Genomic DNA, 26,107 nt, shown 5'->3' on the forward strand with positions numbered 1-26,107 from the left:
ATATCTTATTTTTTTAGGTTCCTAACTTAGTACAGATTTACTCAGGGGGCCCAGATCCCAAGTTTTGGAACCACTAACCTCCTCTCTTCTTGCTTCCTCTCTCTGGCTCCTCTGCTTCCTCCTGCATGCATTGATCCTGCCTCACCCTCACCACTGAGCGCCACATCACTACCTGTCTCAGTATGGAGGAACAAATCTTCCGTAATTAGAAAAATTAGTAAATAAATAAATGCACACATAAATAATGAATAAAATTGGAGATAACATTGATTATATGCTGCTGTGCCGCACACGCCCAATAAAAGCACACACAAAAAACATTGTCATTGCCTAGTTTTGGAACACTGAGCCAGCCATTGACTGCACCAGGTGGCTGTGTTATGAGTGGGTCGCATTCGACAATAAGGCAGCGGACTACCGCCATATAGTTTTGAAATTAGAAGACCAAGAGACGGGAGTAGGTAGGCAAGAAGGAGTCGACCGGGATTGACCAGAAAATCATGGTAAACTAACGTTAATGAGTGAGTATCAAGCTTGGCTACAACTGATAAAGTCGAGTTGGCTAGCTAGCTGTTTTACACTTAGCTAGCAAGATAATGAACTAAACTGCAATTATCATAAACCATTATTATATATCTAGGTAGGGTAGCTAAATATCTGTTGGATGTAAAGGAAGCAAGACTGGCGTGTGTCAGAAGCAATGCATGTTAGCTAGATTACTTATTAGAAATAGAGTGCATACTTAATAGGTTTGTCATTTAGCTAGCTAGCTACCTAGCAAAATTAGGTCTCAACAATCACATGCATCTAAGCTAGCAGCTAGCTAACTACAGTCAAATAAGGAGGAGAATGTCATGATGGAATAAATCACCTATGTGAAGCTAGCCACAATACGGATTAGCCACGAAAGTGGAATTTGCTTTTCACTTTAACAATTGTTAGTGAGATGAGACGTGGTGCCATAATATAAATAATAACTTAGCTAGCTATAAATGCACGTTTATGGCATGTAATTTGTCGTAGCCGTTCGCACAAAAGGCACGCATACTTTTAATCAGCTCTATTGTTGTCATTTACAGACATGAATGTGAAGTAGGAAAACCCATACATGAATCCTAAATACAGTTATTTTATTTTGTTAATCTCTGCCGGTTTGTCATCTGATCTCTTGGAACTTGGTGGCGATCGATATGCAACTATACTACAAGGCAGGACATTTCTCTACGTCCAAGTTGAGGCTTGCTACGGGCAGGAGCATGAAGCACTCCAACAGTAAGTCATGATATGTATTGTTTTCCTTTACATTGCATGATACAAGGTAGGAGGACCTGGGCCAGTGGAAGGTCAGGTCTCTCTAACACACTCACTACCTCTATCCGACTCTTATCAGGCGATACCGAGACAGAATGGTCCTCCTGACTAACTACCTGCGATCTCTAGAGCAGAGAAGTAAGCTACACACAATAGTATACTTCACTATGGCAGTCTGCCTGTGATAATTTAGCATATTATTAAGTGCCACTGGTTGGATTTGATATAATGTACTTACTCAAACTCATGCTCTCTCCCTGTAAAATTCTCCCAGACTTTTATCAAAACTAAAATGTGTCCATTTCTCTATCCCCAGGTGTGTCTGCTGAGCTATGAAACTTTTTAGATCAGCACATCAGAGAACCTGCCACTCTGTTGTCATCTATCTGCAGACAGTTCCCTGAGGAAGAATGCAACTATCAAGGCTTTCAAAAGCCACATTTTGGGGATGACCAAATGCAATACATTTTTGTATAAGCAACTCATGTGTAGGGTGCCGTCTTTCGGATGGGACGTTAAAAGGGTGTCATTAATTAAGGTCATTAAAGATCTCATGGCACTTATTGTTAGAGTAGGGGTGTTAACCCCGGTGTCCTGGCTAAATTCCCAATCTGGCCATCATACCATCATGGTCACCTAATCATCCCCAGCTTACAATTGGCTCATTCATCCCCCTCCTCTCCCCTGTAACTATTCCCCAGGTCGTTGCTGTAAATGAGAACGTGTTCTCAGTCAACTTACCTGGTAAAAATAACGGTATATAAAATGTACTTATTTTGTTAGATTACAAAAGGAAAACCTGTTCACATTGGTCTTCACACTAAACTTTGACTAATTTCTGTAATAACTTAAATACAAAGATTCTAAAGGTCTAAAATAAATGCAAGTGTTATGTCCAGGGTGAATACATTTTTATTCATATATAACAGACATCACACAGGTGTGTCAACTAAAATATATATCTCAGACAAGATTAAATGGGACAAGTAGACAAAGTGACTATAAGTCAGTGATTGCATCCGTAGCTGTTTTTATGAATTTGAATGGTTACATACAATACATATTGACAGAAGGGCTGTGAGACCGAGAGTGTTGCTGTACTCCCAAGTAAGGACATTGCTCCTGGTACAGCTGAAGGCCACAGTATTCAGTCAGGCAGCTTGAAGATGTGTCACCGTCCAGGCCCATGTCATAGTATGCATTGGCCTGATGACAAATGGATTATGTACCTTTAATCACCAAAGTCATGTTAACATTTACTGCACATGTTGAACCAATCAACCCTTTTGTTATTGTCGTTGATATGGAAATTCACATTGACCTCTAGGGCAGGGGTAGGCAACCGATGTCCTGGAGTGCCGTAGGCACTTCATGTTTTTGATTTAAGGTGAAATCAACTGATCAATTCGCTCAGTTGGTCAAGGCTGCATTCAGTACATACATGTATATATTTTTTTAAACGGGGAAGGATTGGGTTGTGGATTGAAAATGCACCGCTGCCCTTTAAATACGTCACTCATTGCTTCAAGCCGCACGCCCACTGAATGGAGCAAATGTATCTCAAAGTCTGTTCAGGGGAAAATGTGTCGTTCAGTGCAAACCGTTCCACAACGTAGAAAATGTTCATGCGAACTGAACGCATCCTTGGTTTAGGGCCTAATTTGAACAAAATCCTGCAGTACCTGCGGCACTCCAGGAACAGGGTTGCCTGCCCCTGCTCTAGGGTCCTGCAGCATTCCAGGAACAGGGTTGCCTACCCTGCTCTAGGGTCATGTGTTGAAACGACAGGTGTGCAAGTTATTGGGTAACAGCTATCTTCCAGGGCCCATATTCACAACGTGTCTGAGAGTAGGGATAGTGATCTACGATGACCTCCCTCTTGTCAATGTAATTGTACTCAGTGTGAAAGTGTAACTGATCCTAAAATCAGTACTACTCTGAGATTCTTTGAGAATATGTGCCATGGCCTGTCAGCATCCTGGCCTGTCAGCAATGCCACTCCATCTGAAATGCAACAAAAACATGAATAAGAAGTAGCTTAGCCAGTCACTAACTAAGTAATGAAACACTCATGCAAATGTGCACAAGCTAGCCACAATAACGTTTAGCCATTTGCGGTCCGCCTTCAACATAAAATCTGGCATTGAAACTGATGCAAATAGTGGGATCATGCCGTATTTTTAATATATATATATTTTTTTAACCTTTATTTAACTTGGCAAGTCAGTTACAATGACAGCCTACTCCGGCCAAACCCGGATGACACTGGGCCAATTGTGCGCCGCCCTATGGGACTCCCAATCACAGCTTGATGTGATACAGCCTGGATTTGAACCAGGGACTGTAGTGATGCCTCTTGCACTGAGATGCAGTGCCTTAGACCGGTGCGCCACTCATTAGTTACTAACTCGCTAGTTACCTGTCCACATTTTTTATCAGTAACGTAACTTGTGGATTACCCAAATTCAGTAACAATCTGATTACATTCTGTTACTTTTAGATTACTTTCCCCTTAACTTTACTTCATACCCATCCCGGATCCGGGAGCATCCTCATCAAAAAAGCTGACTAGCATAGCCTAGCCTAACGGGACAGGGATATCATATAATATAATTTCATGAAATCACAAGTCCAATACAGCAAATGAAAGATAAACATGTTGTGAATCCAGCCATCATTTCCGATTTTTAAAATGTTTTACAGCGAAAACACAATATGTATTTATATTAGCTAACCACAATAGCCAAACACACAACGGCATATTTTCACCATGTTTCCACCGCATAGGTAGCCTTCACAAAACCCACAAATAGAGATAAAATTAATCACTAACCTTGAACAACTTCATCAGATGACAGTCTTATAACATCATGTTATACAATACATTTATGTTTTGTTCTAAAATGTGCATATTTATAGCTACAAATCCTGGTTTTACATTGCAGCCACCATCACAAATAGCACCAAAGCAGCCAGAAAGTCTATCAGAATTCAGTCATTCCAATAAATGTTATACCCCTTGATTTTCAAGAATAGGACATATGGAAGTATAGATTAGCCAGTTTGTTTTACCTGAGCATGACCCCAAAACTAAGGACTTATTAATCAGCCCTACTCTGTTGTTCATGAATTTGTTGTCATGGAGAACTGATTGGGCATTGATTCGAGTTGAAAATATATTCTGCGCTCATGGAATGGCATGCTTTGAGCACCACTGAAGAGAAAATAGCCCCACTTGTTTTCCATAGGCTTGGATCTGCACTGTGCAGCTGTTGCAAGAGCTCATTTTTCACTGGCTGTCCACTGGTTTCAAAAACAATGTTTGATAGGCAGCTTAATCTTCTAAATTCAACCATTATTGGGTTCAAATACACATTTAGATTTGTGAACAGCCCTCCACAACAACCACAATCCATAAGGTGCAAATAGCTAAATGAGAGAGCAGCAGTGTGATTCACATCAATGTGCTATGTAGATATCAATAATAAGTTGATATCCGTATCGCCCGAGACCAAACCACTGCTGTCATCCTTACCTCCAAGCATTTATTCAAGTTGGATAATCTTTGGAATGCCGACAGCAGTCACACCATTGGAAGACATAGCTTGGACTGTAGCCTACAAAAGTCTATTCCTGCTCTTTCTGCGATCCAGCAAACACATTTGGTGTGTCATCATAGTGGTCTCTGACTTGTGGTCAGACTCGCTCAGGCGGATTTGTATGTCATTGAGAAAACAGAGTTGGCAACGATTTTTTTTGCAAACATCCTTTCTGAATTTAAAAATGATCCTTGAAGTAATCTAGTTACAATATTTTAGCTGGAAATGTATTACAGTTAAAAGAAAATGTAATCCCTTACATGTAACAGATTAGATGTAATACGTTACTCCCCAACCCTGCGTATTTGTAATAGATAATGCTAAATAAGTTTGGAATGTTAAACACAAAAGACAGTACTTAGTTAATTTGACAAAAAAGGACAAATCAGTTAATCTCAAGACTTTATAATTGCATTGGGGGCATACTAATATATTTCACTGTATAGCCTTACATGTGGATTGTGGGTCAGTGACACCCACAGCCAGTCAGTGACACCCACAGAATACAACTGTGAAGAGTTTACACAAATATTAGAGTCGTAGCTCTTATTGCAGGACTTCGACACCACTGTGAAATGAGCCACATTAGCTCACATGTCAACCTACTATTTAACCTATATGTATTGAACATTCATATTGCAATGTACAGTTTTACCTAGGGATCTTGTGTGTAGTGGTGTAGTTCTATTTTTAATACCCTCAAACACCTAGTTAGGCATAACTCATTAAAAAAAATAGGCCATCACTGTCAATCGTGAAGGATAATTCTTCCCTTTTTTTACCTTTGAAATGTCCAAACTGCATGCCAATCATTTGATCTCTATCAGTTTCATGGGAATATGAGTTTAGATCTTCTTGAATTAGTTGAATTAAAGCAGATGGGTTTTAACAAACTATAGCCTTTCTTGTAGGCCTATTTTGTTTCAATCAAAGATGATTTCTCCTGCCTGTTGGCTTGCACTGTTACACTTTGTCCGCATGAGTGACTATTCAACTTTAGATCAGAAATGACTGATTAGGTGTTTTTGGTGTAACATATTATAGGCCTACTATTACTACTACTATTTATACTTTTATATTCTGTTCTGTTATGTAAAATACAGATTGATGCAGCTTTGATCTACTAACTTTACTAAATGAGCACCATTGTGAGAAGAGATAATCTACTATTTGTAAAAACAATTGATTAGCAGGACTATTAGGCATAGGCAACAGATCTTGATTAGGGTTATTTTAAGTGGTTTGAGCGCCTTTCGAATCATGGTGGTGAAAGGACAGCGACGTAACCAAGTTGGTCACATAGCGTTCTGGGTACCCACTGTGCAAGAGGGGTGAACATCAAGGCAGACGTGTTGAATTTGGATCCTAGATGTCGTTGGTGTGATGATAAGGTTCATGCGGTGGATCAGTTTGTCTGCATACACAATAGAGGTGGTACGTTTCCGTAAGCTAAGCACTCAGACACTAGGGTGAGTTCAAGTGTGTCGTAGGCCTACATGTGCCCCAATTCCATAACAAATTGTTTTGAGGGCAGCCTTTTTAGCAACCCCTGAGTCTTCTGTCTGAGGCTGTTCTTGTTACAGTACGTCGGATTTGGCCCGCTCAAAGTGGTCAAGCCTATGACTGACGGGCCTTTGCACACACGCTATTACGGTGTTTCATCATTCGCACAACCGCCAGAGAGAGAGAAGATGGAAGAAACCACCATTTACCTACTTATAGGCTGCTATAGCCTACATATTTATTTAGTAATTCTATCGTTTTCATGGATTTTTTGTGGTAATTAAATATAATTTGTCTAGAGTTTATCAGAATATATATTTTTTACCAGCTCCAAGTATTCTCTAAAGGAAAGAAAGTGAGGGAGCGCCTCTCCACCGCGCTGTGACAGCACTACATCCCTGGTATCAGCCTACTCAGTGACACCCACGGAACGCAACTGTGGAGAGTGTAAACGAATATTAGCTTCTTAGCTCTTACTGCAGGACTTTGACTGTGGGAAATCACTTCACTATTCAGTTTATTGACTGGTGAGCTAGTTGCTCATTTCACAGTGGTTTCATTTCACAGTGGTGTCAAAGTCCTGCAATAAGAACTATGACCTTCATATTTGTCGGAACTCTTCACAGTTGTGTTATGTGGGTTTCACTGAGTTTGCCGACACCCCATTTCATGGACCCAAGATCCATAAGTAAGGCTGTACATTGCAATATGAATGTCCAATACGCACAAAAGACTGACTGCTGAAGGGATTTCCCATAGTCTAAATCCTGCAATATGAGTTACAATGCTCATATTTGTGTTAACTCCTCACAGTTTTGAACATTTCATGGACTCAAGTTCCATAGTCAAAGCTGTGTAATGCATATAGCAGGCCCCCAATTCAATTCTGAAGTCTAATACATCCACAGTGTGATTTCAACAGATTTTTTTTGCTGACAAATTAACATACTATTGTCATTTGTGGAATTTATATAACAACATTCCAAACTTGTTAAGCATTGTCTAGTCCAAATATGGCATGATTCCACTATTTGTATGATTGCATCAGTTTCAATGTGGAACTTTTATTTTGAACCTAATCCTTATTGTTGCTAGTGTAACAGTATAACTTTAAACCGTCCCCTCGCGAACCAGGGACCCTCTGCACACATCAACAACAGTCACCCACGAAGCGTCGTTACCCATCGCTCCACAAAAGCCGCGGCCCTTGCAGAGCAAGGGGAAACCCTACTTCAAGTCTCAGAGCAAGTGACGTAACCGATTGAAACGCTATTAGCGCGTACCCGCTAACTAGCTAGCCATTTCACATCCGTTACACTAGCTTTACGTAGCTTTTGCACAACATATCAAGCAACTCACTGTGACATTGATCAACCAATGTTGTGTTAGATACCACCCACAGATGTTTGATTGACACCGCTCATTATGTTGGAGGAAGAAAAACAGAAATAAATGATTTCATAAATATATAAATTAATACAATTAAGTTTGAATAATTAGATAATACATAGATAAATAATAAAATACATATAGATACAGTATGTAAATAAAATGTATACATTTTAGTCAGTATTTTTTGTATGTACTTGCTCATGGATTAAATTGTGTGTATTTATATATTTATTAATGTATTTATCCATTTATGTGTGTATTTATTCATTTATTTTGTATAATTATGGCATTATTTTTAAAACATTTTTTACAAATTAATTAAAAATGAAAAGCTGAAAAGTCTTGAGTCAATGTAGGGCAAGCCTAAATAAGTTCAGGAGGACACATTTGCCTAACAAGTCAAATAACAATTTGCATGGACTCATTCTGGGTGCAATAATAGTGGTTAACATGATTTTTGAATAACTACTTCATCACTGTACCCCACACATACAATTACCTGTAAGGTCCCTCAGTTGAGTGTCACGTCTGCTCCCATTCTTCCCCCGCCAGGCTGCCATGCGTCACGCACTCCTGCTATCATCAATTACGCACACCTGCCTTCCCTCGTCATGCGCATCAGCGAAATTGGACTCACCTGAACTCACTCATCACATGTTTAATACCTCCCCTATATGTGTCAGTTCACCTGCGCTGTTCCCCGCTGCTGCGTTCATTGTTTTTTGTTTGTGTTACTCGTTTGCTGAAGCTGTTCCATGTCCGTTCTTTATTAAATGTTTGACTCCCCGTACTTGCTTCGTCTCTCCAGCGTCATCCCATGTGACATTGAGCAGTGCATTTCAAGCAATGATTCAACCACAAAGACCAGGGAGGTTTTCCAGTGCCTAGCAAAGAAGGGCACCTATTGGTAGATGGGTAAAAAAAGCAGAAATTGAATATACCTTTGAGCATGGTAAATTTATTAATTCAACTTTGGATGGTGTATCAACATACCCAGTCACTACAAAGATACAGGCATCCTTCCTAACTCAGTTGCCGGAGAGGAAGTGGTGACTTTAAAACAGTTACAGAGTTTAGTGGCTGTGGAAGGAGAGAACTGAGGATGGATCAACATTGTATTTACTCCACAATACTAACCTAATTGGCAGAGGAAAAAGAAGGAAGTCTGTACAGAATATAAATATTCCAAATAATAAGGCACTAAAGTAATACTGCAAAAATGTGCCAAAGCAAATCACTTTTTGTAATGAATACAAAGTGTTATGTTTGTTGAAAATCCAACACAGCACATTACTGCATACCACTCTCAAGCATAGTGGTGGCTGCATCATGTCATGGGTATGCTTGTGATCGTTAAGGACTGGGGAGTGTTTCAGGATAAAAAAGAAACGGAATGGAGCTAAGCACAGGCAAAATCGTAGAGGAAAACCTGGTTCAGTCTGCTTTCCCCCTGACACCGGGAGATGAATTCACCTTTCAACAGGATAATAACCTAAAACACAAGGCCACATATACGCTGACATTACTTACCAAGAAGACAGTGAATGATCAATCAATCAATCAATTTTATTTTATATAGCCCTTCGTACATCAGCTAATATCTCGAAGTGCTGTACAGACACCCAGCCTAAAACCCCAAACAGCTAGTAATGCAGGTGTAGAAGCACGGTGGCTAGGAAAAACTCCCTAGAAAGGCCAAAACCTAGGAAGAAACCTAGAGAGGAACCAGGCTATGAGGGGTGGCCAGTCCTCTTCTGGCTGTGCCGGGTGGAGATTATAACAGAACTATGCCAAGATGTTCAAAAATGTTCATAAGTGACAAGCATGGTCAAATAATAATCATGAATAATTTTCAGTTGGCTTTTCATAGCCGATCATCAAGAGTTGAAAAACAACAGGTCTGGGACAGGTGGCGGTTCCATAACCGCAGGCAGAACAGCTGAAACTGGAATAGCAGCAAGGCCAGGCGGACTGGGGACAGCAAGGAGTCACCACGGGCGGCAGTCCCGACGCATGGTCCTAGGGCCCAGGTCCTCCGAGAGAAAGAAAGAGAGAAGGAGAAAATTAGAGAGAGCCAAGATTTTCAAAATTTCCATAAATGACAAGCATGGTCAAATAATAATCAGGAATAAATCTCAGTTGGCTTTTCATAGCCGATCATTAAGAGTTGAAAACAGCAGGTCTGGGACAGGTAGGGGTTCCATAACCGCAGGCAGAACAGTTGAAACTGGAATAGCAGCAAGGCCAGGCGGACTGGGGACAGCAAGGAGTCACCACGGCCGGTAGTCCCGACGTATGGTCCTAGGGCTCAGGTCCTCCGAGAGAAAGAAAGAGAGAAGGAGAAAATTAGAGAGAGCCAAGATTTTCAAAATGTTCATAAATGACAAGCATGGTCAAATAATAATCAGGAATAAATCTCAGTTGGCTTTTCATAGCCGATCATTAAGAGTTGAAAACAGCAGGTCTGGGACAGGTAGGGGTTCCGTAACCACAGGCAGAACAGTTGAAACTGGAATAGCAGCAAGGCCAGGCGGACTGGGGACAGCAAGGTGTCATCATGCCCGGTAGTCCTGACGTATGGTCCTAGGGCTCAGGTTCACAGAGAGAAAGAGAGAACGAGAGAATTAGAGAGAGCATACTTAAATTCACACAGGACACTGGATAAGACAGGAGAAGTACTCCAGGTAACCAACTGACCCTAGCCCCCCGACACAAACTACTGCAGCATAAATACTGGAGGCTGAGACAGGAGCGGTCAGGAGACACTGTGGCCCCATCCGAAGAAACCCCCGGACAGGGCCAAATAGGAAGGATATAACCCCACCCACTTTGCCAAAGCACAGCCCCCGCACCACTAGAGGGAAATCCTCAACCACCAACTTACAATCCTGAGACAAGGCCGAGTATAGCCCACAAAGGTCTCCACCACAGCACAAACCAAGGGGGGGCGCCAACCCAGACAGGAAGATCACGTCAGTAACTCAACCCACTCAAGTGACGCACCCCTCCTAGGGACGGCATGAAAGAGCACCAGCAAGCCAGTGACTCAGCCCCTGTAACAGGGTTAGAGGCAGAGAATCCCAGTGGAGAGAGGGGAACCGGCCTGGCAGAGACAGCAAGGGCGGTTCGTTGCTCCAGAGCCTTTCCGTTCACCTTCACACTCCTGGGCCAGGCTACACTCAATCATATGACCTACTGAAGAGATAAGTCTTCAGTAAAGACTTAAAGGTTGAGACCGAGTCTGCGTCTCTCACATGGGTAGGCAGACTGTTCCATAAAAATGGAGATCTATAGGAGAAAGCCCTGCCTCCCGCTGTTTGCTTAGAAATTCTAGGGACAATTAGGAGGCCTGCGTCTTGTGACCGTAGCGTACGTATTGGTATGTACGGCAGGACCAACTCGGAAAGATAGGTAGGAGCAAGCCCATGTAACGCTTTATAGGTTAACAGTAAAACCTTGAAATCAGCCCTTGCCTTAACAGGAAGCCAGTGTAGGGAAGCTAGCACTGGAGTAATATGATCAAATTTCTTGGTTCTAGTCAGGATTCTAGCAGCCGTATTTAGCACTAACTGAAGTTTATTTAGTGCTTTATCCGGGTAGCCGGAAAGTAGAGCATTGCAGTAGTCTAACCTAGAAGTAACAAATGCATGGATTAATTTTTCTGCATCATTTTTGGACAGAAAATTTCTGATTTTTGCAATGTTACGTAGATGGAAAAAAGCTGTCCTTGAAACAGTCTTGATATGTTCGTCAAAAGAGAGATCAGGGTCAAGAGTAACGCCGAGGTCCTTCACAGTTTTATTTGAGACGACTTTACAACCATCAAGATGAATTGTCAGATTTAACAGAAGATCTCTTTGTTTCTTGGGACCTAGAACAAGCATCTCTGTTTTGTCCGAGTTTAAAAGTAGAAAGTTTTCAGCCATCCACTTCCTTATGTCTGAAACACAGGCTTCTAGCGAGGGCAATTTTGGGGCTTCACCATGTTTCATTGAAATGTACAGCTGTGTGTCATCCGCATAGCAGTGAAAGTTAACATTATGTTTTCGAATAACATCCCCAAGAGGTAAAATATATAGTGAAAACAATAGTGGTCCTAAAACGGAACCTTGAGGAACACCGAAATGTACAGTTGATTTGTCAGAGGACAGACCATTCACAGAGACAAACTGATATCTTTCCGACAGGTAAGATCTAAACCAGGCCAGAACTTGTCCGTGTAGACCAATTTGGGTTTCCAGTCTCTCCAAAAGAATGTGGTGATCGATGGTGTCAAAGGCAGCACTAAGGTCTAGTAGCACGAGGACAGATGCAGAGCCTCGGTCTGACGCCATTAAAAGGTCATTTACCACCTTCACAAGTGCAGTCTCAGTGCTATGATGGGGTCTAAAACCAGACTGAAGCATTTCGTATACATTATTTGTCTTCAGAAAGGCAGTGAGTTGCTGCGCAACAGCTTTTTCTAAAATCTTTGATAGGAATGGAAGATTCGATATAGGCCGATAGTTTTTTATATTTTCCGGGTCAAGGTTTGGCTTTTTCAAGAGAGGCTTTATCACTGCCACTTTTAGTGAGTTTGGTACACATCCGGTGGATAGAGAGCTGTTTATTATGTTCAACATAGGAGGGCCAAGCACAGGAAGCAGCTCCTTCAGCAGTTTAGTAGGAATAGGATCCAGTATGCAGCTTGAAGGTTTAGAGGCCATGATTATTTTCATCATTGTGTCAAGAGATATAGTACTAAAACACTTAAGTGTCTCTCCCGATCCCAGGCCCTCGCAGAGCTGTGCAGATCCAGGACAGCTAAGCCCTGGAGGAATACGCAGATTCAAAGAGGAGTCCGTAATTTCCTTTCTAATGGTCATGATCTTTTCCTCAAAGAAGTTCATGAATTTATTACTGCTGAAGTGAAAGCCATCCTCTCTTGGGGAATGCTGCTTTTTAGTTAGTTTCGCAACAGTATCAAAAAGAAATTTTGGATTGTTCTTATTTTCCTCGATTAAGTTGGAAAAGTAGGATGAGCGAGCAGCAGTGAGGGCTCTTCGGTACTGCACGGTACTGTCTTTCCAAGCTAGTCGGAAGACTTCCAGTTTGGTGTGGCGCCATTTCCGTTCCAATTTCCTGGAAGCTTGCTTCAAAGCTCGGGTATTTTCTGTATACCAGGGAGCTAGTTTCTTATGACAAATGTTTTTCGTTTTTAGGGGTGCAACTGCATCTAGGGTATTGCGCAAGGTTAAATTGAGTTCCTCAGTTAGGTGGTTAACTGATTTTTGTCCTCTGACGTCCTTGGGTAGGCAGAAGGAGTCTGGAAGGGCATCAAGGAATTTTTGTGTTGTCTGAGAATTTATAGCACGACTTTTGATGCTCCTTGGTTGGGGTCTGAGCAGATTATTTGTTGCGATTGCAAACGTAATAAAATGGTGGTCCGATAGTCCAGGATTATGTGGAAAAACATTAAGATCTACAACATTTATTCCATGGGACAAAACTAGGTCCAGAGTATGACTGTGGCAGTGAGTAGGTCCAGAGACATGTTGGACAAAACCCACTGAGTCGATAATGGCTCCGAAAGACTTTTGGAGTGGGTCTGTGGACTTCTCCATGTGAATATTAAAATCACCAAAAATTAGAATATGATCTGCTATGACTACAAGGTCTGATAGGAATTCAGGAAACTCAGAGAGGAACGCTGTATATGGCCCAGGAGGCCTGTAAACAGTAGCTATAAAAAGTGATTGAGTAGGCTGCATAGATTTCATGACTAGAAGCTCAAAAGACGAAAACGCCATTTTTTTTTTTGTAAATTGAAATTTGCTATTGTAAATGTTAGCAACACCTCCGCCTTTGCGGGATGCACAGGGGATATGGTCACTAGTGTAACCAGGAGGTGAGGCCTCATTTAACACAGTAAATTCATCAGGCTTAAGCCATGTTTCAGTCAGGCAAATCACATCAAGATTATGATCAGTGATTAGTTCATTGACTATGACTGCCTTTGAAGTGAGGGATCTAACATTAAGTAACCCTATTTTGAGATGTGAGGTATCACGATCTCTTTCAATGATGGCAGGAATGGAGGAGGTCTTTATCCTAATAAGATTGCTAAGGCGAACACCGCCATGTTTAGTTTTGCCCAACCTAGGTCGAGGCACAGACACAGTCTCAATGGGTATGGCTGAGCTGACTACACTGACTGTGCTATTGGCAGACTCCACTAAGCTGGCAGGTTGGCTAACAGCCTGCTGCCTGGCCTGCACCCTATTTCATTGTGGGGCTAGAGGAGTTAGAGCCCTGTCTATGTTGGTAGATAAGATGAGAGCACCCCTCCAGCTAGGATGGAGTCCGTCACTCCTCAGCAGGTCAGGCTTGGTCCTGTTTGTGGGTGAGTCCCAGAAAGAGGGCCAATTATCTACAAATTCTATCTTTTGGGAGGGGCAGAAAACAGTTTTCAACCAGCGATTGAGTGCTGAGACTCTGCTGTAGAGCTCGTCACTCCCCCTAACTGGGAGGGGGCCAGAGACAATTACTCGATGCCGACACATCTTTCTAGCTGATTTACACGCTGAAGCTATGTTGCACTTGGTGACCTCTGACTGTTTCATCCTAACATCGTTGGTGCCGACGTGGATAACAATATCTCTATACTCTCTACACTCGCCAGATTTAGCTTTAGCCAGCACCATCTTTAGATTAGCCTTAACGTCGGTAGCCCTGCCCCCTGGTAAACAGTGTATGATCGCTGGGTGATTCGCTTTAAGTCTAATACTGCGGGTAATGGAGTCGCCAATGACTAGGGTTTTCAATTTGTCAGAGCTAATGGTGGGAGCCTTCGGCGTCTCAGACCCCGTAACGGGAGGAGTAGAGACAAGAGAAGACTCAGACTCAGACTCCGACTCGCTACATAATGGGGAGAACCGGTTGAAAGTTTCTGTCGGCTGAATGAGCGACACCGGTTGAGCATTCCAACAGCATTTCCCTCCAGAAGCCATGAGAAAGTTGTCCGGCTGCGGGGACTGTGCGGGGGGATTTATACTAACGTTACTATCTGTACTTACTGGTGGCACAGACGCTGTTTCTTCCTTTCCTACACTGAAATTACCCTTGCCTAACGATTGCGTCTGAAGCTGGGCTTGTAGCACAGCTATTCTCGCCGTAAGGCGATCGTTCTCCTGTATATTATGAGTACAGCGACTGCAATTAGAAGACATCATGTTAATGTTACTACTTAGCTTCGGCTGTTGAAGGTGTTGACGAACCATGTCCAGATAAAGCGTCCGGAGTGAAAAAGTTGAATGAGGGAAAAAAGTTGCGATGGAAAAAAACTAAAAATATAAACGGTAATTAAAAACAAAAACAAAACAAAAAAACGTAAAGTTGTCAGCTAGCAAAGTAAAGTTGGTAGCAAAACGCACAGCAACAAAACGCACAGCAACACGTCTGCACAGCAATGATCCTACTTGAAAATCTATAGCAAGACCTGAAAATGGGTGTCTAGCAATGACCAACAACCAATTTGACAGAGCTTGAAGAATTTTTTAAAAAATAATGGGAAATTGCTGCACAAGACTTCGCCAGAAAGACTTGCTGCCAACGTGCCTCTACAAAGTATTGATGGGTTGTTAATACTTATGTAAATTAGATATGTCTGTATTTTATTTTCAATACAGTGGCAAAAATGTCGGGGTATTGTGTGTAGATGGGTGAGAAACAAATCTATTTCATCAATTTTGAATTCAGGCTGTAACACAACAACATGTGGAATAAGTAAAGGGGTATGAATACTTTCTGAAGGCACTGTGTGTATATATATATATATATATATATTTCATATTAGAAAGAATTACAGAGGTCCGGACCTCGGTGTCCTCATATGTAGTTATGGCCGTGATTGGCACTGATATACATTCCTCGCTGCTAATGATAAACAGTGGCCAGACACGACTACCCTGGAACAAGCAAGGGTTACGCAGTCAAAAGTCTGTTGAAAATTGACATTGTGAACTATCCCATGAGCTTATTCATATATTAACAAATATTTGTGGGGGTGTGCCTTTGGCTTCATTCAGTGTTAAACGTTGACCATGTTATCTTCGGAGCAGACAACCCACGTATTCTCACGTTCCATGACTGTTATTTATACGCTCTGTGTGCATGAGGTAAAGAGAACAATATTACTCTGGATCTTTTGAATAGGAATCTTAATGAATGAATACATCTTGGCTACAAAACCACTGCTGGTTGACAGTACAGGACAATGATGCCCAGACCGCATTGGGAAGCCTTCTCTATGTGTAAGCTGATAAGTCATGGACTGTTGAGTCCGTCTCTTAATTGCAAGGAAAACTCATTTTCAAATGGCTGAAGAGGTAGGTTATTAATTGATCTTTTAATTAAAAATCCTGCCCGATTTCTTTTTTAGAGAGCAATAGTTCACGGCTAAATAAATCATATTCCGTTGAGAAACACACCAATTAATCATGGTCGATTCCACAGCAGCGTAGTCCGATCTTTTGGGGTGTATCTCAGAATGTTCTGGCAATTCTCACGTTGCTCTTTAAATTTGTATCACAAACCATTTGTTCGAAAATTACAATGGAAGTGGTATTTTAGGCCTTTTTTAGACATATACATGCCTCCTGTAAGACCCTATGATCTATCTGTGAACCGTACATGATACCGACAACATCTTGGTGTCATTATACGTATAGTGTTCTCTCAAATATGGAGTGTGTCTAGATTCTGAAATACAAATGTTAACATTCATTTATTCAACATTAAAAATATTAATATCTCAAAACGACCCTTTTTGAATTAGCTTATTTTTAGACATATTGTTTGTAACAATGTACTGTTAAAACACATCAAATTTCCAGAGTGGACTCTCTGGTGCTTTTAATGATATGACCCATTTTATACATATACATTTACATTTTCAGTCATTAACCAATCACAGCCCTCCTTTAGGATTGCACATTCAGCAAGTCACCATCAGAGGGAGTTTCATTTGAATCAATTTTCCCGTTCACTCTTTTGGTGGTGCTCATAAAATATATAATACCTTCAGAATTAGCAGAGAGCCCACTGGAAATGTCATACTTGAGTAAAAGTAAAGATCCCTTAATAGAAAATGACTCAAAGTAAAAGTCACCTAGTAAAATTCAAATTGAGGTAAAGTCTAAAAGTATTTGCTTTAAAATAATCTTAAGTATTAAAAGTAAATGTAATTACAAAAATATACTTAAGTATCAAAAGTAAAAGTATAAATACTTTCAAATTCCTTATATTAAGCAAACCAGACAGCAACATTTTCTTGTTTTTTTATTTACCAATAGCACACCACGATATTCAGACATAATTTGCAAACGAAGCATGTGTGTTTAGTGAGTCCGCCAGATCAGAGGCAGTAGGGATGACCAGGGATGTTCTGTTGATAAGTGTGTGAATAGGACCATTTTCCTGTCCTGCTAAGCATTCAAAATGTAATGGCTGTCAAGGAAAATGTATGGAGTAAAAAGTATAATATTTTCACAACGAATGTAGTGAAATAGAAGTGAAAGTAGTAAAAAATATAAATAGTAAAGTACAGATACCCCAAAAAATGACTTACGTAAGTAGTACTTTAAAGTATTTTTACTTAAGTACTTTATACCACTAAAGGGCCTAAAATTGTTATCATGATTAAACAATGTTTGTGATACAAACGTAAAAAGTATGTCAAACATCCTTCCAACCAATTACAGTGCCCTGCAAAAGTATTCACCCCCTTGGCGTTATTCCTATTTTGTTGCATTACAACCTGTAATTTAAATGCATTTTCATTTGGATTTCATGTAATGGACATACACAAAATAGTCCAAATTGGTGAAGTGAAATGAAAAAAATGACTTGTTTCAAAAAATTCAAAAACAAATTCAAAATGTTAAAGTGGTGCGTGCATATGTATTCACCCCCTTTGCTATGAAGCCCCTAAATAAGATCTGGTGCAAGTCATGTATTTAATTAAATAAAGTCCACCTGTGTGCAATCTAAGTGTCACATGATCTAAAAAGATATCAGAAACTTTGAACATCCCACGGAGCACCATTAAATCCGTTATTCAAAAATGGAAAGAATATGGCACCACAACAAACCTGCCAAGAGAGGGCCAACCAAAAAAAGTCACAGACCAGGCAAGGAGGGCATTAATCGGATAGGCAACAAAGAGACCAAAGATAACCCTGGAGGAGCTGCAAAGCTCCAGAGCAGAGATTGGAGTATCTGTCCATAGGACCACTTTAAGCCGTACACTCCACAGAGCTGGGCTTTATGAAAGAGTGTCCAGAAAAAAGACATTGCTTAAAGAAAAAAATAAGCAAACACGTTTGGTGTTTTCCAAAAAGGCATGTGGTAGACTCCCCAAACATATGGAAGAAGGTACTCTGGTCAGATGAGACTAAAATGTAGCTTTTTAGCCATCAAGGAAAACGCTATGTCTGGCACAAACCCAACACCTCTCATTACCCCGAGAACCCTATCCCCACAGTGAAGCATGGCGGTGGCAGCATCATGTTGTGGGGATGTTTTTCATCGGCAGGGACTGGGAAACTGGTCAGCATTTAAGGAATGATGGATGGCGCTAAATACAGGGAAATTCTTGAGTGAAATCTGTTTCAGTCTTCCAGAGATTTGAGACTGGGACGGAGATTCACCTTCCAGCAGGACAATGACCCTAAACATACTGCTAAAGCAACACTCGAGTGGTCAATGCAAATAGTCTGGGTAGCCATTTGGTTAGCTGTTCAGGCCTCTTATGGCTTGGGGGTAGAAGCTGTTAATAAGCCTTTTGGAACTACACTTGGCACTCTGAGAAGCTGATTAAACAGCATGATCATTCCACAGGTGCACCTTGTTCTGGGGACAATAAAAGGCCTCTCTAAAATGTGCAGTTTTGTCACACAACACAATGCCACAGATGTCTCAAGTTATGAGGGAGCATGCAATTTACATGCTGACTACAGGAATGTCCACCAGAGCTGTTGCCAGATAATTACATTTTCATTGCTCTACCATAAGCCACCTCCAACGTCGTTTTAGAAAATTTGGCAGTATGTCCAACTGGCCTCACAACTAAAGATCATGTGTATGACATTGTGTAGGTGAGTGGTTGTCATTGACAACGTTGTGAGCAAAGTGCCCCATGGTGGCGGTGGGGTTATGGTATGGCCAGCCATAAGCTACAGACAATGAACACAATTGAATTTTATCGATGGCAATTTGAATGCACAGAAGATACCTAGATATCTTGACAAGATCCTTAGGCCCATTGTCCTGCCATTCATCTGCCGCCATCACCTCATGTTTCAGCGAGATAATGCATGGCCCCATGTCGCAAGGATCTGTACACAATTCCTGGAAGCAGAAAATGCCCCAGTTCTTCCATGGCCTGCATACTCAGCAGACATGTCACCCACTGAGCATGTTTGGGATGCTCTGGATCGACGTTTACGACAGCGTATTCAATTTTCCGCCATGTATGAAGCAAATGGTGGTCACACCAGATACTGACTGGTTTTCTGATCCACGCCCCTACCTTTTTTTAAAGGTATCTGTGACCAACAGATGCATATCTGTATTCCCAGTCATGTGAAATCCATAGATTAGGGCCTAAAGAATTTATTTCAATTGACTTATTTCCTTATATGAACTGTAACTCTGTAAAATCTTTGAAATTGTTGCATGTTGCGTTTATATTTTTGTTCAATATATTTCCGGGCTACAATATCAACTGGAGGAACACTTAAAGCTACTGAAGCTACGCTACAGTGCTCTCCAGCCACTAAATTAACTGGATTATTTGGCCATCATGTTTTTTTGTGCACTAATTTGCATTACTCTCCAAAAATCCTGAACCTGTATTTAGACACACTATATGATGATGAAGAACATGCCAGCTGGCTCAAATTGAAATTATTCAAATGGAACTGGATTTTATGTTTTTAGTTTATATTCTGGGGAGTCATTGCCCAGATAATCATACTGAATCTGGGCATTTAGGTTTTTGAATGTTTTTTTACCCCTACTGTATACTATTATACTAGGCCCAAACTACCATTGTGTGTCAAAATGTAAACTACAGGCATGTATCTGGCTGAATAATCTGTCTTGTATGGCTTTATCTACCGTAATGCTCATTTCAGCACATGATTAATATGATTGTATCCTTCCATACATTTAAATAACTATCTGTGCGTCTCCCGAAAACAACTTGAAGATGTAGACCTATTTTAGGTCACTCGTTATTTTGCCTGTGTTTTGCTAAATGTCTGCTAGAGTCTTGATTATTCAGTAACTTTTGGTCAAAAATCACTTCCTTCAACGGAAAGCGAAGCAAATGTGATACTTCACAAATCAGTGCTGAAACATTGTTAACTGCTAAGCAAAAATAAATACAACTCATTAAAATCGTAAATCTTAAAAAGTTGAAAGATATTTTACTCAAATTGATGCTAGTTGTAAGGCACAAACACTGGCAGGTACACAAGTGGGAGGCTTTATTGCACTGCCTTGAAAATGACACAGACTGCGTGGTCTGTTCGTTCTTAGTGTCGGTGCTGCCTCCACTATTGTGTCCACCGCTGTCTCTAATGTAGCCCACGATGGGAGGGGAGGTGGTTTTGTACTGACAGGCAGGTCACAGAGACCTTTCACATGCATGTTAATCAATGGCCCCAACAATGACACCAGTGAAGGATTATGAGGACTTGGCAAAGCTCTTAGCATTTGCATACTGCGATTGATTTTGTTACTCTTGTTATTGGCTTCCAATTCTGCAAATGTTGTAGACCCCGTGGCAGTCTTCTACCTTTATCTCTCCTGAGTATTGAGTGACATTGTTCACGTTGGCTTAGGACTGATATGAATCTATGGCCCCTTGTTCATCCAAACTCCACACCACGGTATAGAGACCCAGATTATCAGAAATCATTGCCACAAACACAAGGAACTAGGAACCCAGGTACAGTTGAAGTCAGAAGTTTACCTTAGCCGAATATATTTAAACTCAGTTTTTCACAATTCCTGACATTTAATCATAGTGAAAATTCCCTGTCTTAGGTCAGTTAGGATCACAACTTTATTTTAAGAATGTGAAATGTCAGATTAATAGTAGAGGGAATGATGTCAACCAACTGATGTCTTGAGATGTTGCTTCAATATATCCACATAATTTCCCTGCCTCATGATGCCATCTATTTTGTGAAGCGCACCAGTCCCTCCTGCAGCAAAGCACCCCCACAAGATGCTGCCACCCCCGTGCTTCACGGTTGGGATGGTGTTCTTCGGCTTGCAAGCCTCCCCCTTTTTCCTCCAAACATAACAAACATCATTATGGCCGAAAAGTTATATTTTTGTTTCATCAGACCAGTGGGCATTCCCCGAAAAGGTACGATCTTTGTCCCCATGTGCAGTTGCAAACCGTAGTCTGGCTTTTTTATGGCAGTTTTAGAGCAGTGGCTTCTTCCTTGCTGAGCGGCCTTTCCGGTTATGTCGATATAGGACTCGTTTTACTGTGGATATAGATACTTTTGTACCTGTTTTCTCCAGCATCTTCACGCGGTCCTTTGCTGTTGTTCTGGGATTGATTTGCACTTTTCGCACCAAAGTACGTTCATCTCTAGGAGACAGAAGGCGTCTCCTTCCTGAACGGTATGACGGCTGCGTGGTCCAATGGTGTTTATACTTGCATACTATTGTTTGTACAGATGAATGTGGTACCTTCAGGGGTTTGGAAATTGCTCCCAAGGATGAACCAGACTTGTAGAGGTCTACCATTTTTTTCTGAGGTCTTGGCTGATTTCTTTTGATTTTCTCATGATGTCAAGCAAAGAGGCACTGAGTTTGAAGGTAGGCCTTGAAATACATCCACAGGTACACCTCCAATTGACTCAAATTATGTAAATTAGCCTATCAGAAGGTTTTAAAGCCATGACATAATTTTCTGGAATTTTTCAAGCTGTTTAAAGGCACAGTCAACTTAGTGTATGTAAACTTCTGACCCACTGGAATTGTGATACAGTGAAATAATCCGTCTGTAAACAATTGTTGTAAAAATGACTTGTGTCATACACAAAGTAGATGTCTTAACCGACTTGCCAAAACTATAGTTTGTTAAGAAGAGTGGTTGAAAAACGAGTGTTAATGACTACAATCTAAGTGTATGTAAACTTCCGATTTCAACTGTATGTCTGCTAAGTACAGTATATGCACATCTCTTGCTGTGGTTTTACTACATAGAAGGTATGGTCCGGTTCAGGATCTGTAGGGATACTGATGAGAATCCAGGTTTCCACTTATACACTAAGGCAAATCCAGGTAAGATCAGGGTTAGACTCACCTCTGGACCAGTGGTCTGATAGACTTGGAATACCCAAATACTCTAAAGGTAAACCCATGTTTCCTATTCCAGTGTATTTGGGGCTCGGGACCGTTGAAACCGTTGAAACAATGAGGTGTTTTGACTCTGTTACTGTATCTAGAGAGTCCAGTTTCTCTCTGTAGTTTAGTTTCTGCTGTTCTGCTGAGATAGTGCTGGTAGAGGCTATAATTGCTTTGTTGCCTTTGTTTATGGTGCGGTTATTGCTAATGTTGTTTGTAATTGAAGAAGTGGGCCTTCCAGAGGTCCAGATCCAGCTGTGAGATAGAGGCAGGGTTTTAGGGCCTTGCAGATCCATCACAGCCCCAGCCCTCTACCTTCTCTCCACGCACGCACGCACGCACGCACGCACGCACGCACGCACGCACGCACGCACGCACGCACGCACGCACGCACACACACACACACACAGGCAGCCTGCCAAGCCTCTGCCAATACCCCTCAACACAGCACCAATCCCTGTGATAGATTACCAGGAAAAATCCCTGTCTCACTTGCCCACTCGATTTGCAATCTTAGGTCTCCCTTCTCCAGAGTACAGAGGCGTAGGGATGCAGATGTAATTGGGAGACACGCAAGTACAGGAAATCAACATACACAAACGGAATGATCAGTATTATGTTTATAAGGACTCCATGTGAAAGATGGTAGACTTGTGTCTTTGGTAGCTTGTACTGTACTGCCACACAAACACATTCGACATGCACACACTCGCACACAACCTTCAGCGCTGCAATGCATCTTTCTTTTCGCGCCTCATCTGTCTAAGTGGACTGTTGACGTCAGCAATGATACGTAGTGCAAAGAAAGGTAGCATATTCATTATAGGGTATGCACAGCACGAACTTGCTAAAAGAACACCAGCACACACCTGTATATGGAGTGCCCTGCTCTTTCAGAAGAACACGAGTCATTGAATAAGATATTCTGTACTGGTGATTTGTGTCTCAATAGAGCCCCACAGTGGAGGTGTCATAATACCCATTAAATCTCGCGGTCAAAAACAGGGAAATGGTTCCAATCGTTTTTCCACCATTCATATTTTCCATAGGGGATTTTAAAAACACTTCAAAATAAAAACTGTGTTTCATGTAGGCTTACCCTGGCGTGAAGTTTTGATAACCATGGAAATCTCTCTTGGATTTTTATCAATATATTCAGCTCTATTTACTCTCAGATTCTAAAATGCTAATTAGCATCAAAGTAGACATCATGCAAGACTACAAATCCCTGCAAGCTCCTGCACTTCATCTCTAGCTGAAACCTTTGCTAACAGGTGTTGTGTCAGATTTAAATCTTGCACAAGACAGTTCACAGAATTGTAATTGTAAAGAACTGTAGCCAATTTATTCATTACTAAATTGACCTAAAATTAGATAGTTTATCCAAAGATCCAAAAGATTTTTACTTTTGCCTCGATTCGGCAGTCTCGTCCAGATCATCATGGCATTTGTAGTTCTTTATGATTAGCAGTTAAATAGCATTTTATTATTGGGGGATAAACACAGGTGAATATATTGATAACATTCACCTTGTCCTGGAGAGATTTAGACGGTTACCCGTCACGCCAGGTTAAACCTACACGAAACAGTCCTTATTTTAAGTGTTTCTAAAATCCCCTATGGGAAAAATGAATGGTGGGAAAATTATTGGCATCATTTCCATGTTTCACTTCACAAATGCAATTGGAAATAAAAGTTTGAGTGCAATCTGCCAAATTTCCCGCTGAACAGAACACAAGCTGGCCATGACTGACTGGCAGGTGATTCTCAAAGACTCAATAGTGGAGAATATACCATAACTCCGATTCAGACATGACATGTGATTGCATGCTAGCCTGCAAATCCTAAGTGGACAGACTTCCCGGAATAGGCAGTCGTATTTTGTGTTTTTGTTTCAGTCACCCTATGTGCTTCTGTTTACTTTCGGTAATACAGTATGTTCTGACCTCAACCTTGTTTTGCATGTTAACTTTGCATTCTCAATGGCCGCCAGACCAATCTGCCGTAAACAATTGTATAACCTCAAACCAATGCTACTCACTTGGTCATTGTGTAGCTTGAGTGCTACTCTGATTCATATTCACCACTAACATCACAACAGTAGTCGTCTATCCCTTTCACCATGCCTTTTGAATCAGCAGTTAGGTGACAAACACTTCTCAAGTGACATATTTTGAATGGTTTGTATGGTGAGAATAGGATATATGTTACCTGTTTTCACTGACCCACAGAAGACCCCTGCGAGAAGGAAATATTGTCTGCATTAGGAACATTTCCAGTCTATGTGCACTACTATTCTTTACATATTGTGCACAATGTGCTTTTACCCCACTAACCTGAAAATAGTGATAAGATTTGAACATTATGTTAATAGTTGGTGATAAATGCACATGCAAAAGTGAAAAGAAAAGACAAACTCGTTGTAGCCTATTTTATGTGTTGATTGTTATTATTTCAGTGGCCAACCACCGTCGTCACATACTAGAGTCAACCAAATGCTTTGTGTGAATTCTATATAATTTCAATCCAGCAATTACATTTTCCTTTCAAGACTGTGTTACTTTAAGCTCTGTAAATATTTTAAATACAGAAAGTCCTGGCTGCTTGAGAAAGCGTCCATAGTTAAAGCTGCCTCCCTGACACTGGCAAAGAGATTTACACCGCGTCTTGGCACATGAAAGGAGACTCATTTTGTATTCACAGAACCTGCCTCTGTCATTCAGTCTTTGAACTTCCATTAAGCAATTTATCACCATGCAATTCATTTCATTTTCCTAACCCTTGGGAATGATGCTTTCTTTCTTCCCACTGCTTCCGTAGCATTTACATTAAATACGTATGCGCACTGACCACAGTGACTGACCACAGCGCACTGACTATGGTTTTGTTGGGTTGCAAAGCCACCGGTAGTTTACTAAAGTTACCTGAATCTGCAGTAATTTTGGTAATTAACAGAACATCTATGGCAATCTATCATAACCTTAGTAATTTATAATTGAATAACTTTAAAAAGATGTATTCATATATATTAATTCTTTATATCTGTGTCCATATTGTCCATGAGAGAAAGTTGCCTAATTAATTAAACAAAGCATCTAATCAACAATGCCATTATTTTCAGTTAACTCTGCAACTATTCACTTTTTTCGCAACAGCCACCAATTTAATGCTGAAACATTGATAACAAATACATACTGACATAGTAAAATAAATGAAAGTGTGTACAAATATATATAAAGGAACCAATATATATAAAGGAACCCTCATATTAAACACCAACGGTAGCCACTCAGTTGATGGTTTATATTCAGGATAATGTTGTATAGCTTTGTCATTCTATTTTTTAGATTGACAACTGCATGCTGTTTTCAAGGGATTGTTAAATAAATGTTAAGTGTTTGGTTGTTTTACCATCACTTCTTGAAAAGCACAGTCAGAACTACTGATTGTTCCATGCAAAACAATTGTGCACCTTTTAGCTCTATCATCAGAGTTATACAGCAAGTTACTGCATGCTTTTCATGATCAGTAAACATGAATTTATCATGTCATTTAAGATACGTGAGGGAAGCCTCATGATATCTCTCAATATTGGCCACCATTAATTGGATATTTGAGTGATATAAAATAGTATGAGGGGTTCAGGTTAATTTCCCATCCTTTTTAGGCTCTCGCTGTCAAGCAGCAGAAGGGCGCATTTTGCCAATGTACTGTTAGCTGATAATGTTTACTTTGCAAGCTCCTGAGTGTGCGCAGTGGTCTAAGGCACTGCATCTCAGTGCAAGAGGCGTCACTACAGTCCCTGGTTCGAATCCAGGCTGTATCACATCTGGTTGTGATTGGGAGTCCCATAGGGTGGCGCACAATTGGCCCAGCGTTGGCCAAGGTAG

At 40.9% G+C, this 26,107-nt stretch overlaps 1 protein-coding gene and 1 long non-coding RNA gene across 4 annotated transcripts in view; both read left to right on the forward strand.

The window, feature by feature from the left end:
* Positions 1 to 26,107, forward strand: part of negr1 (neuronal growth regulator 1) — a 394,158-nt gene that overhangs the window by 249,050 nt on the left and 119,001 nt on the right. The window lies entirely within an intron of this gene.
* On the forward strand, positions 108 to 2,209 carry LOC139540671 (uncharacterized). The gene is made up of 4 exons (XR_011668250.1): positions 108 to 521; positions 1,209 to 1,272; positions 1,391 to 1,449; positions 1,628 to 2,209. It is a non-coding gene; the product is annotated as an uncharacterized lncRNA (long non-coding RNA).

This window comes from Salvelinus alpinus, chromosome 16 (assembly GCF_045679555.1).
Source record: "Salvelinus alpinus chromosome 16, SLU_Salpinus.1, whole genome shotgun sequence".
Taxonomy (NCBI): Eukaryota; Metazoa; Chordata; class Actinopteri; order Salmoniformes; family Salmonidae; genus Salvelinus; species Salvelinus alpinus.